Source organism: Pan paniscus, chromosome 22 (genome assembly GCF_029289425.2).
Source record: "Pan paniscus chromosome 22, NHGRI_mPanPan1-v2.0_pri, whole genome shotgun sequence".
NCBI classification, from domain to species: domain Eukaryota; kingdom Metazoa; phylum Chordata; class Mammalia; order Primates; family Hominidae; genus Pan; species Pan paniscus.
The window spans coordinates 5,636,129-5,653,250 of NC_073271.2; positions in this window are offsets into that span (position 1 = coordinate 5,636,129).

Below are 17,122 nucleotides of genomic sequence, written 5' to 3' on the forward strand. Positions count from 1 at the left end.
TATAATATACTGTACAAAAAATATCAAAAATTACACCAAATGTATATTATATACTGTAAATAAAATATCAAAAAGTACAGTAAATATATATGGCATAACCTATGTAAAATATCAAAAACTACACCAAATATATATTATATAATTTACAGAAAATATCAAAAGGACACCAAATATATATTCTATACTGTACACAAAATATCAAAAAGTACAGTAAATATATTTCATATATCTTACATATAATATTAACTAAAAGTACACCAAATGCATTTTATATACTGTAAATAAAATATCAAAAAGTACAGTAAACATATATTACATACTGTACATAAAATATCAAAAAGTACACCAAATATGTGTTATATATACTGTAAATATCAAAAACTACAGTAATCATATTCAATGTACTGTATATAAAATATCAAAAATTACACCAAATATAAATTAAATACTGTAAATAAAATATCAAAATGGACAGTAAATATATACTACACACCCTATGTAAAATATCAAAAATTACACCAAATATATATTATATAATTTACATAGAATATAAAAAGGACACCAAATATATCTTATATATTGTACATAAAATATCAAAAAGTACAGTATATATATTTCATACATTGTACATATATTATTAACTAAAAGTACACCAAATACATTTTGTATACTGAAAATAAAATATCAAAAAGTACAGTAAATCTATATTACATACTGTACATAAAATATCAAAAAGTACACCAAATATGTGTTATATATACTGTAAATAAACTATCAAAAACTACAGTAATTATATTTAATATACTGTACATAAAATATCAAAAATTACACCAAAGGAATGTTATTTACTGTAAATAAAATATCAAAAAGTACAGTAAATATATCTTACACTCCCTATGTAAAATATCACAATCTACACCAAATATATATTATATAATTTACATAAAATATCAAAAGGACACCAAATATATCTTATATAGTGTACATAAAATATCAAAATGTACAGTAAATATATTTCCTATATTGTACATATAATATTAACTGAAAGTACACCAAATACATTTTATATACTGTAAATAAAATATCAAAAATACAGTAAATATATATATAATACTGTACATAAAATATCAAAAAGTACACCAAATATGTGTAATATATACTGTAAATAAACTATCAAAACTACACTAATTATATTTAATATACTGTACATAAAATATCAAAAATTACACCAAATATATATTATTTACTGTAAAGAAAATACCAAAAAGTACAGTAAATATATATTACACACCCTATGTAAAATATCACAAACTACACCAAATATATATTATATAATTTACATAAAATATCAAAAGGACACCAAATATACCTTATATACTGAACATGAAATATCAAAAAGTACAGTAAATATATTTCATATATTGTACATATAATATTAACTAAAAGTACACCAAATACATTTTATATACTGTAAATAAAATATCAAAATTACAGTAAATATATATTACTTTCAGTACATAAAATATCAAAAAGTACACCAAATATGTGTTATATATACTGTAAATAAACTATCAAAAACTGCAGTAATTATGTTTAATATACTGTACATAAAATATCAAAAATTACACCAAATGTATATTATTTACTGTAAATAAAATATCAAAAAGTACAGTAAATATATCTTACACACCCTATGTAAAATATCACAATCTACACCAAATATATATTATATAATTTACATAAAATATCAAAAGGACACCAAATATATCTTATATAGTGTACATAAAATATCAAAATGTACAGTAAATATATTTCATATATTGTACATATAATATTAACTAAAAGTACACCAAATACATTTTATATACAGTAAATAAAATATCAAAAAGTACAGTAAATATGTATTACATACTGTACATAAAATATCAAAAAGTACACCATATATGTGTAATATATACTGTAAATAAACTATCAAAAACTACTGTAATTATATTTAATATACTGTACATAAAATATCAAAAATTAAACCAAATGTATATTATATACTGTAAATAAAATATCATCAAGTACAGTAAATATATATTACACACCCTATGTAAAATATCACAAACTTCACCAAATATATATTATAAAATTTACATAAAATATCAAAAGGACACCACTTATATCTTCTATACTGTACATAAAATATCAAAATGTACAGTAAATATATTTCATATATTGTATATATAATATTAACTAAAAGTACACCAAATACATTTTATATACTGTAAATAAATTATCAAAAATTACAGTAAATATATATTACATACTGTATATAAAATATCAAAAATTACACCATATATGTGTTATATATACCGTAAATAAACTATCAAAGACTACAGTAATTATATTTAATATACTGTACATAAAATATCAAAAATTACACCAAATGTATATTATTTACTGTAAATAAAATATCAAAAAGTACAGTAAATATATCTTACACACCCTATGTAAAATATCACAATCTACACCAAATATATATTATATAATTTACATAAAATATCAAAAGGACACCAAATATATCTTATATACTGTACATAAAATATCGAAATTACAGTAAATAGATTTCATATATTGTACATATAATGTTAACTAAAAGTACACCAAATACATTTTATATACTGTAAATAAAATATCAAAAAGTACAGTAAATATATATTACACACCCTATGTAAAATATCACAAACTTCACCAAATATATATTATATAATTTACATAAAATATCAAAAGGACACCAAATATATCTTCTATACTGTACATAAAATATCAAAATGTACAGTAAATATATTTCATATATTGTATATATAATATTAACTAAAAGTACACCAAATACATTTTATATACTGTAAATAAATTATCAAAAATTACAGTAAATATATATTACATACTGTACATAAAATATCAAAAAGTACACCAAATATGTGTTATATATACTGTAAATAAACTATCAAAACTACACTAATTATATTTAATATACTGTACATAAAATATAAAAAATTACACCAAATGTATATTATTTACTGTAAAGAAAATACCAAAAAGTACAGTAAATATATATTACACACCCTATGTAAAATATCACAAACTACACCAAATATATATTATATAATTTACATAAAATATCAAAAGGACACCAAATATATCTTATATACTGAACATGAAATATCAAAATGTACAGTAAATATATTTCATATATTGTACATATAATATTAACTAAAAGTACACCAAATACATTTTATATACTGTAAATTAAATATCAAAATGTACAGTAAATATATATTACATTCTGTTCATAAAATATCAAAAAGTACACCAAATTTGTGTTTTATATACTGTAAATAAACTATCAAAAACTGCAGTAATTATATTTCATATACTGTACATAAAATATCAAAAATTAAACCAAATGTATATTATTTACTGTAAATAAAATATCAAAAAGTACAGTAAATATATCTTACACACCCTATGTAAAATATCACAAAGTACACCAAATATATATTATATAATTTACATAAAATATCAAAATGACACCAAATATACCTTATATACTGTACATGAAATATCAAAATGTACAGTAAATATATTTCATATATTGTACATATAATATTAACTAAAAGTACACCAAATACATTTTATATACTGTAAATAAAATATCAAAAGTACAGTAAATATATCATACATTCTGTACATAAAATATCAAAAAGTACACCAAATATGTGTAATATATACTGTAAATAAACTATCAAAAACTGCAGTAATTATATTTAATATACTGTACATAAAATATCAAAAATTACACCAAATGTATATTATTTACTGTAAATAAAATATCAAAAATTACAGTAAATATATATTACACACCCTATGTAAAATATCAAAAACTACACCAAATATATATTATAAAATTCACATAAAATATCAAAAGGACACCAAATATATCTTATACACTGTACATAAATTATCAAAAGTACAGTAAATATATTTCATATATTGTACATATAATATTAACTAAAAGTACACCAAATACATTTTATATAGTGTAAATACAATATCAAAATGTACAGTAAATATATATTACACACCATATGTAAAATATCAAAAACTACACCAAATATATATTATATAATTTACAGAAAATATCAAAAGGACACCAAATATATATTCTATACTGTACACAAAATATCAAAAAGTACAGTAAATATATTTCATATATCTTACATATAATATTAACTAAAAGTACACCAAATGCATTTTATATACTGTAAATAAAATATCAAAAAGTACAGTAAACATATATTACATACTGTACATAAAATATCAAAAAGTACACCAAATATGTGTTATATATACTGTAAATATCAAAAACTACAGTAATCATATTCAATGTACTGTATATAAAATATCAAAAATTACACCAAATATAAATTAAATACTGTAAATAAAATATCAAAATGGACAGTAAATATATACTACACACCCTATGTAAAATATCAAAAATTACACCAAATATATATTATATAATTTACATAGAATATAAAAAGGACACCAAATATATCTTATATAGTGTACATAAAATATCAAAAAGTACAGTATATATATTTCATACATTGTACATATATTATTAACTAAAAGTACACCAAATACATTTTGTATACTGACAATAAAATATCAAAAAGTACAGTAAATCTATATTACATACTGTACATAAAATATCAAAAAGTACACCAAATATGTGTTATATATACTGTAAATAAACTATCAAAAACTACAGTAATTATATTTAATATACTGTATATAAAATATCAAAAATTACACCAAAGGACTGTTATTTACTGTAAATAAAATATCAAAAAGTACAGTAAATATATCTTACACTCCCTATGTAAAATATCACAATCTACACCAAATATATATTATATAATTTACATAAAATATCAAAAGGACACCAAATATATCTTATATAGTGTACATAAAATATCAAAATGTACAGTAAATATATTTCCTATATTGTACATATAATATTAACTGAAAGTACACCAAATACATTTTATATACTGTAAATAAAATATCAAAAATACAGTAAATATATATTACATACTGTACATAAAATATCAAAAAGTACACCAAATATGTGTAATATATACTGTAAATAAACTATCAAAACTACACTAATTATATTTAATACACTGTACATAAAATATCAAAAATTACACCAAATATATATTATTTACTGTAAAGAAAATACCAAAAAGTACAGTAAATATATATTACACACCCTATGTAAAATATCACAATCTACACCAAATATATATTATATAATTTACATCAAATATCAAAAGGACACCAAATATATCTTATATATTGTACATAAAATATCAAAAAGTACAGTATATATATTTCATACATTGTATATATATTATTAACTAAAAGTACACCAAATACATTTTGTATACTGAAAATAAAATATCAAAATTCAGTAAATATATATTACATACTGTACAGAAAATATCAAAAAGTACACTAAATATGTGTTATATATACTGTAAATAAACTATCAAAAACTACAGTAATTATATTTAATATACTGTACATAAAATATCAAAAATTACACCAAATGTATATTATATACTGTAAATAAAATATCAAAAAGTACAGTAAGTACACATTACACACGCTATGAAATATCACAAACTACACCAAATATATATTATATAATTTACATAAAATATCAAAAGGACACCAAATATATCTTCTATACTGTACATAAAATATCAAAAAGTACAGTAAATATATTTCATATATTGTATATATAATATTAACTAAAAGTACACCAAACACATTTTATATACTGTAAATAAATTATCAAAAACTTCAGTAAATATATATTACATACTGTACATAAAATATCAAAAAGTACACCAAATATGTGTTATATATACTGTAAATAAACAATCAAAAACTACAATAATTATATTTAATATACTGTACATAAAATATCAAAAATTACACCAAATGTATATTATTTACTGTAAATGAAATATCAAAAATTACAGTAAATATATATTACACACCCTATGGAAAATATCACAAACTACATCAAATATATATTATAAAATTCACAAAAAATATCAAAAGGACACCAAATATATATTATATACTGTACATAAAATATCAAAAAGTACAGTAAATATATTTCATATATTGTACATGTAATATTAACTAAAAGTACACCAAATACATTTTATATACTGTAAATAAAATATCAAAAAGTACAGTAAATATATATTACATTCTGTACATAAAATATCAAAAAGTACACCAAATATGTGTTATATATACTGTAAATAAACTATCAAAAACTGCAGTAATTATATTTAATATACTGTACATAAAATATCAAAAATTACACCAAATGTATATTATTTACTGTAAATAAAATATCAAAAAGTACAGTAAATATATATTGCACACCATATGTAAAATATCACAATCTACACCAAATATATATTATATAATTTACATAAAATATCAAAAGGACACCAAATATATCTTCTATACTGTACATAAAATATCAAAAAGTACAGTAAATATATTTCATATATTGTACATATAATATTAACTAAAAGTACACCAAATACATTTTATATACTGTAAATAAATTATCAAAAATTACAGTAAATATATATTACATACTGTACATAAAATATCAAAAAGTACACCAAATATGTGTTATATATACTGTAAATAAACTATCAAAAACTACAGTAATTATATTTAATATACTGTACATAAAATATCAAAAATTACACCAAATGTATATTATTTACTGTAAATAAAATATCAAAAATTACAGTAAATATATATTACACACCCTATGTAAAATATCAAAAACTACACCAAATATATATTATAAAATTCACATAAAATATCAAAAGGACACCAAATATATCTTATATACTGTACATAAATTATCAAAATTACAGTAAATATATTTCATATATTGTACATATAATATTAACTAAAAGTACACCAAATACATTTTATATAGTGTAAATAAAATATCAAAATGTACAGTAAATATATATTACACACCATATGTAAAATATCACAATCTACACCAAATATATATTATATAATTTACATAAAATATCAAAAGGACACCAAATATATCTTATATAGTGTACATAAAATATCAAAATGTACAGTAAATATATTTCATATATTGTACATATAACATTAACTAAAAGTACACCAAATACATTTTATATACAGTAAATAAAATATCAAAAATACAGTAAATATATATTACATACTGTACATGAAATATCAAAAATACACCAAACATGTGTTATATATACTGTAAATATCAAAAACTACAGTAAACATATTCAATGTACTGTATATAAAATATCAAAAATTACACCAAATATAAATTAAATACTGTAAATGAAATATCAAAAAGGACAGTAAATATATACTACACACCCTATGTAAAATATCAAAAATTACACCAAATATATATTATATAATTTACATAGAATATAAAAAGGACACCAAATATATCTTATATATTGTACATAAAATATCAAAAAGTACAGTATATATATTTCATACATTGTACATGTATTATTAACTAAAAGTACACCAAATACATTTTGTATACTGAAAATAAAATATCAAAAAGTACAGTAAATCTATATTACATACTGTACATAAAATATCAAAAAGTACACCAAATATGTGTTATATATACTGTAAATAAACTATCAAAAACTACAGTAATTATATTTAATATACTGTACATAAAATATCAAAAATTACACCAAAGGAATGTTATTTACTGTAAATAAAATATCAAAAAGTACAGTAAATATATCTTACACACCCTATGTAAAATATCACAATCTACACCAAATATATATTATATAATTTACATAAAATATCAAAAGGACACCAAATATATCTTATATAGTGTACATAAAATATCAAAATGTACAGTAAATATATTTCATATATTGTACATATAATATTAACTAAAAGTACACCAAATACATTTTATATACAGTAAATAAAATATCAAAAAGTACAGTAAATATGTATTACATACTGTACATAAAATATTAAAAAGTACACCATATATGTGTAATATATACTGTAAATAAACTATCAAAAACTACTGTAATTATATTTAATATACTGTACATAAAATATCAAAAATTAATCCAAATGTATATTATATACTGTAAATAAAATATCATCAAGTACAGTAAATATATATTACACACCCTATGTAAAATATCACAAACTTCACCAAATATATATTATAAAATTTACATAAAATATCAAAAGGACACCACTTATATCTTCTATACTGTACATAAAATATCAAAATGTACAGTAAATATATTTCATATATTGTATATATAATATTAACTAAAAGTACACCAAATACATTTTATATACTGTAAATAAATTATCAAAAATTACAGTAAATATATATTACATACTGTATATAAAATATCAAAAAGTACACCATATATGTGTTATATATACTGTAAATAAACTATCAAAGACTACAGTAATTATATTTAATATACTGTACATAAAATATCAAAAATTACACCAAATGTATATTATTTACTGTAAATAAAATATCAAAAATTACAGTAAATATATATTACACACCCAATGTAAAATATCAAAAACTACACCAAATATCTATTATAAAATTCACATAAAATATCAAAAGGACACCAAATATTTATTATATACTGTACATAAAATATCAAAAAGTACAGTAAATATATTTCATATAGTGTACATATAATATTAACTAAAAGTACACCAAATACATTTCATATACTGTAAATAAAATATCAAAAAGTACAGTAAATATATATTACATACTGTACATAAAATATCAAAAAGTACACCAAATATGTGTTATATATACTGTGAATAAACTATCAAATATACAGTAATTATATATAATATACTGTACAAAAAATATCAAAAATTACACCAAATGTATATTATATACTGTAAATAAAATATCAAAAAGTACAGTAAATATATATGGCATAACCTATGTAAAATATCAAAAACTACACCAAATATATATTATATAATTTACAGAAAATATCAAAAGGACACCAAATATATATTCTATACTGTACACAAAATATCAAAAAGTACAGTAAATATATTTCATATATCTTACATATAATATTAACTAAAAGTACACCAAATGCATTTTATATACTGTAAATAAAATATCAAAAAGTACAGTAAACATATATTACATACTGTACATAAAATATCAAAAAGTACACCAAATATGTGTTATATATACTGTAAATATCAAAAACTACAGTAATCATATTCAATGTACTGTATATAAAATATCAAAAATTACACCAAATATAAATTAAATACTGTAAATAAAATATCAAAATGGACAGTAAATATATACTACACACCCTATGTAAAATATCAAAAATTACACCAAATATATATTATATAATTTACATAGAATATAAAAAGGACACCAAATATATCTTATATATTGTACATAAAATATCAAAAAGTACAGTATATATATTTCATACATTGTACATATATTATTAACTAAAAGTACACCAAATACATTTTGTATACTGACAATAAAATATCAAAAAGTACAGTAAATCTATATTACATACTGTACATAAAATATCAAAAAGTACACCAAATATGTGTTATATATACTGTAAATAAACTATCAAAAACTACAGTAATTATATTTAATATACTGTACATAAAATATCAAAAATTACACCAAAGGACTGTTATTTACTGTAAATAAAATATCAAAAAGTACAGTAAATATATCTTACACTCCCTATGTAAAATATCACAATCTACACCAAATATATATTATATAATTTACATAAAATATCAAAAGGACACCAAATATATCTTATATAGTGTACATAAAATATCAAAATGTACAGTAAATATATTTCCTATATTGTACATATAATATTAACTGAAAGTACACCAAATACATTTTATATACTGTAAATAAAATATCAAAAATACAGTAAATATATATTACATACTGTACATAAAATATCAAAAAGTACACCAAATATGTGTAATATATACTGTAAATAAACTATCAAAACTACACTAATTATATTTAATATACTGTACATAAAATATCAAAAATTACACCAAATATATATTATTTACTGTAAAGAAAATACCAAAAAGTACAGTAAATATATATTACACACCCTATGTAAAATATCACAATCTACACCAAATATATATTATATAATTTACATCAAATATCAAAAGGACACCAAATATATCTTATATATTGTACATAAAATATCAAAAAGTACAGTATATATATTTCATACATTGTATATATATTATTAACTAAAAGTACACCAAATACATTTTGTATACTGAAAATAAAATATCAAAAATACAGTAAATATATATTACATACTGTACAGAAAATATCAAAAAGTACACTAAATATGTGTTATATATACTGTAAATAAACTATCAAAAACTACAGTAATTATATTTAATATACTGTACATAAAATATCAAAAATTACACCAAATGTATATTATATACTGTAAATAAAATATCAAAAAGTACAGTAAGTACACATTACACACGCTATGAAATATCACAAACTACACCAAATATATATTATATAATTTACATAAAATATCAAAAGGACACCAAATATATCTTCTATACTGTACATAAAATATCAAAAAGTACAGTAAATATATTTCATATATTGTATATATAATATTAACTAAAAGTACACCAAACACATTTTATATACTGTAAATAAATTATCAAAAACTTCAGTAAATATATATTACATACTGTACATAAAATATCAAAAAGTACACCAAATATGTGTTATATATACTGTAAATAAACAATCAAAAACTACAATAATTATATTTAATATACTGTACATAAAATATCAAAAATTACACCAAATGTATATTATTTACTGTAAATGAAATATCAAAAATTACAGTAAATATATATTACACACCCTATGGAAAATATCACAAACTACATCAAATATATATTATAAAATTCACAAAAAATATCAAAAGGACACCAAATATATATTATATACTGTACATAAAATATCAAAAAGTACAGTAAATATATTTCATATATTGTACATGTAATATTAACTAAAAGTACACCAAATACATTTTATATACTGTAAATAAAATATCAAAAAGTACAGTAAATATATATTACATTCTGTACATAAAATATCAAAAAGTACACCAAATATGTGTTATATATACTGTAAATAAACTATCAAAAACTGCAGTAATTATATTTAATATACTGTACATAAAATATCAAAAATTACACCAAATGTATATTATTTACTGTAAATAAAATATCAAAAAGTACAGTAAATATATATTGCACACCATATGTAAAATATCACAATCTACACCAAATATATATTATATAATTTACATAAAATATCAAAAGGACACCAAATATATCTTCTATACTGTACATAAAATATCAAAAAGTACAGTAAATATATTTCATATATTGTACATATAATATTAACTAAAAGTACACCAAATACATTTTATATACTGTAAATAAATTATCAAAAATTACAGTAAATATATATTACATACTGTACATAAAATATCAAAAAGTACACCAAATATGTGTTATATATACTGTAAATAAACTATCAAAAACTACAGTAATTATATTTAATATACTGTACATAAAATATCAAAAATTACACCAAATGTATATTATTTACTGTAAATAAAATATCAAAAATTACAGTAAATATATATTACACACCCTATGTAAAATATCAAAAACTACACCAAATATATATTATAAAATTCACATAAAATATCAAAAGGACACCAAATATATCTTATATACTGTACATAAATTATCAAAATTACAGTAAATATATTTCATATATTGTACATATAATATTAACTAAAAGTACACCAAATACATTTTATATAGTGTAAATAAAATATCAAAATGTACAGTAAATATATATTACACACCATATGTAAAATATCACAATCTACACCAAATATATATTATATAATTTACATAAAATATCAAAACGACACCAAATATATCTTATATAGTGTACATAAAATATCAAAATGTACAGTAAATATATTTCATATATTGTACATATAACATTAACTAAAAGTACACCAAATACATTTTATATACAGTAAATAAAATATCAAAAATACAGTAAATATATATTACATACTGTACATAAAATATCAAAAATACACCAAACATGTGTTATATATACTGTAAATATCAAAAACTACAGTAAACATATTCAATGTACTGTATATAAAATATCAAAAATTACACCAAATATAAATTAAATACTGTAAATGAAATATCAAAAAGGACAGTAAATATATACTACACACCGTATGTAAAATATCAAAAATTACACCAAATATATATTATATAATTTACATAGAATATAAAAAGGACACCAAATATATCTTATATATTGTACATAAAATATCAAAAAGTACAGTATATATATTTCATACATTGTACATGTATTATTAACTAAAAGTACACCAAATACATTTTGTATACTGAAAATAAAATATCAAAAAGTACAGTAAATCTATATTACATACTGTACATAAAATATCAAAAAGTACACCAAATATGTGTTATATATACTGTAAATAAACTATCAAAAACTACAGTAATTATATTTAATATACTGTACATAAAATATCAAAAATTACACCAAAGGAATGTTATTTACTGTAAATAAAATATCAAAAAGTACAGTAAATATATCTTACACACCCTATGTAAAATATCACAATCTACACCAAATATATATTATATAATTTACATAAAATATCAAAAGGACACCAAATATATCTTATATAGTGTACATAAAATATCAAAATGTACAGTAAATATATTTCATATATTGTACATATAATATTAACTAAAAGTACACCAAATACATTTTATATACAGTAAATAAAATATCAAAAAGTACAGTAAATATGTATTACATACTGTACATAAAATGTTAAAAAGTACACCATATATGTGTAATATATACTGTAAATAAACTATCAAAAACTACTGTAATTATATTTAATATACTGTACATAAAATATCAAAAATTAATCCAAATGTATATTATATACTGTAAATAAAATATCATCAAGTACAGTAAATATATATTACACACCCTATGTAAAATATCACAAACTTCACCAAATATATATTATAAAATTTACATAAAATATCAAAAGGACACCACTTATATCTTCTATACTGTACATAAAATATCAAAATGTACAGTAAATATATTTCATATATTGTATATATAATATTAACTAAAAGTACACCAAATACATTTTATATACTGTAAATAAATTATCAAAAATTACAGTAAATATATATTACATACTGTATATAAAATATCAAAAAGTACACCATATATGTGTTATATATACTGTAAATAAACTATCAAAGACTACAGTAATTATATTTAATATACTGTACATAAAATATCAAAAATTACACCAAATGTATATTATTTACTGTAAATAAAATATCAAAAATTACAGTAAATATATATTACACACCCAATGTAAAATATCAAAAACTACACCAAATATCTATTATAAAATTCACATAAAATATCAAAAGGACACCAAATATTTATTATATACTGTACATAAAATATCAAAAAGTACAGTAAATATATTTCATATAGTGTACATATAATATTAACTAAAAGTACACCAAATACATTTCATATACTGTAAATAAAATATCAAAAAGTACAGTAAATATATATTACATACTGTACATAAAATATCAAAAAGTACACCAAATATGTGTTATATATACTGTGAATAAACTATCAAATATACAGTAATTATATATAATATACTGTACAAAAAATATCAAAAATTACACCAAATGTATATTATATACTGTAAATAAAATATCAAAAAGTACAGTAAATATATATGGCATAACCTATGTAAAATATCAAAAACTACACCAAATATATATTATATAATTTACAGAAAATATCAAAAGGACACCAAATATATATTCTATACTGTACACAAAATATCAAAAAGTACAGTAAATATATTTAATATATCTTACATATAATATTAACTAAAAGTACACCAAATGCATTTTATATACTGTAAATAAAATATCAAAAAGTACAGTAAACATATATTACATACTGTACATAAAATATCAAAAAGTACACCAAATATGTGTTATATATACTGTAAATATCAAAAACTACAGTAATCATATTCAATGTACTGTATATAAAATATCAAAAATTACACCAAATATAAATTAAATACTGTAAATAAAATATCAAAATGGACAGTAAATATATACTACACACCCTATGTAAAATATCAAAAATTACACCAAATATATATTATATAATTTACATAGAATATAAAAAGGACACCAAATATATCTTATATATTGTACATAAAATATCAAAAAGTACAGTATATATATTTCATACATTGTACATATATTATTAACTAAAAGTACACCAAATACATTTTGTATACTGAAAATAAAATATCAAAAAGTACAGTAAATCTATATTACATACTGTACATAAAATATCAAAAAGTACACCAAATATGTGTTATATATACTGTAAATAAACTATCAAAAACTACAGTAATTATATTTAATATACTGTACATAAAATATCAAAAATTACACCAAAGGAATGTTATTTACTGTAAATAAAATATCAAAAAGTACAGTAAATATATCTTACACTCCCTATGTAAAATATCACAATCTACACCAAATATATATTATATAATTTACATAAAATATCAAAAGGACACCAAATATATCTTATATAGTGTACATAAAATATCAAAATGTACAGTAAATATATTTCCTATATTGTACATATAATATTAACTGAAAGTACACCAAATACATTTTATATACTGTAAATAAAATATCAAAAATACAGTAAATATATATATAATACTGTACATAAAATATCAAAAAGTACACCAAATATGTGTAATATATACTGTAAATAAACTATCAAAACTACACTAATTATATTTAATATACTGTACATAAAATATCAAAAATTACACCAAATATATATTATTTACTGTAAAGAAAATACCAAAAAGTACAGTAAATATATATTACACACCCTATGTAAAATATCACAAACTACACCAAATATATATTATATAATTTACATAAAATATCAAAAGGACACCAAATATACCTTATATACTGAACATGAAATATCAAAAAGTACAGTAAATATATTTCATATATTGTACATATAATATTAACTAAAAGTACACCAAATACATTTTATATACTGTAAATAAAATATCAAAATTACAGTAAATATATATTACTTTCAGTACATAAAATATCAAAAAGTACACCAAATATGTGTTATATATACTGTAAATAAACTATCAAAAACTGCAGTAATTATGTTTAATATACTGTACATAAAATATCAAAAATTACACCAAATGTATATTATTTACTGTAAATAAAATATCAAAAAGTACAGTAAATATATCTTACACACCCTATGTAAAATATCACAATCTACACCAAATATATATTATATAATTTACATAAAATATCAAAAGGACACCAAATATATCTTATATAGTGTACATAAAATATCAAAATGTACAGTAAATATATTTCATATATTGTACATATAATATTAACTAAAAGTACACCAAATACATTTTATATACAGTAAATAAAATATCAAAAAGTACAGTAAATATGTATTACATACTGTACATAAAATATCAAAAAGTACACCATATATGTGTAATATATACTGTAAATAAACTATCAAAAACTACTGTAATTATATTTAATATACTGTACATAAAATATCAAAAATTAAACCAAATGTATATTATATACTGTAAATAAAATATCATCAAGTACAGTAAATATATATTACACACCCTATGTAAAATATCACAAACTTCACCAAATATATATTATAAAATTTACATAAAATATCAAAAGGACACCACTTATATCTTCTATACTGTACATAAAATATCAAAATGTACAGTAAATATATTTCATATATTGTATATATAATATTAACTAAAAGTACACCAAATACATTTTATATACTGTAAATAAATTATCAAAAATTACAGTAAATATATATTACATACTGTATATAAAATATCAAAAATTACACCATATATGTGTTATATATACCGTAAATAAACTATCAAAGACTACAGTAATTATATTTAATATACTGTACATAAAATATCAAAAATTACACCAAATGTATATTATTTACTGTAAATAAAATATCAAAAAGTACAGTAAATATATCTTACACACCCTATGTAAAATATCACAATCTACACCAAATATATATTATATAATTTACATAAAATATCAAAAGGACACCAAATATATCTTATATACTGTACATAAAATATCGAAATTACAGTAAATAGATTTCATATATTGTACATATAATGTTAACTAAAAGTACACCAAATACATTTTATATACTGTAAATAAAATATCAAAAAGTACAGTAAATATATATTACACACCCTATGTAAAATATCACAAACTTCACCAAATATATATTATATAATTTACATAAAATATCAAAAGGACACCAAATATATCTTCTATACTGTACATAAAATATCAAAATGTACAGTAAATATATTTCATATATTGTATATATAATATTAACTAAAAGTACACCAAATACATTTTATATACTGTAAATAAATTATCAAAAATTACAGTAAATATATATTACATACTGTACATAAAATATCAAAAAGTACACCAAATATGTGTTATATATACTGTAAATAAACTATCAAAACTACACTAATTATATTTAATATACTGTACATAAAATATAAAAAATTACACCAAATGTATATTATTTACTGTAAAGAAAATACCAAAA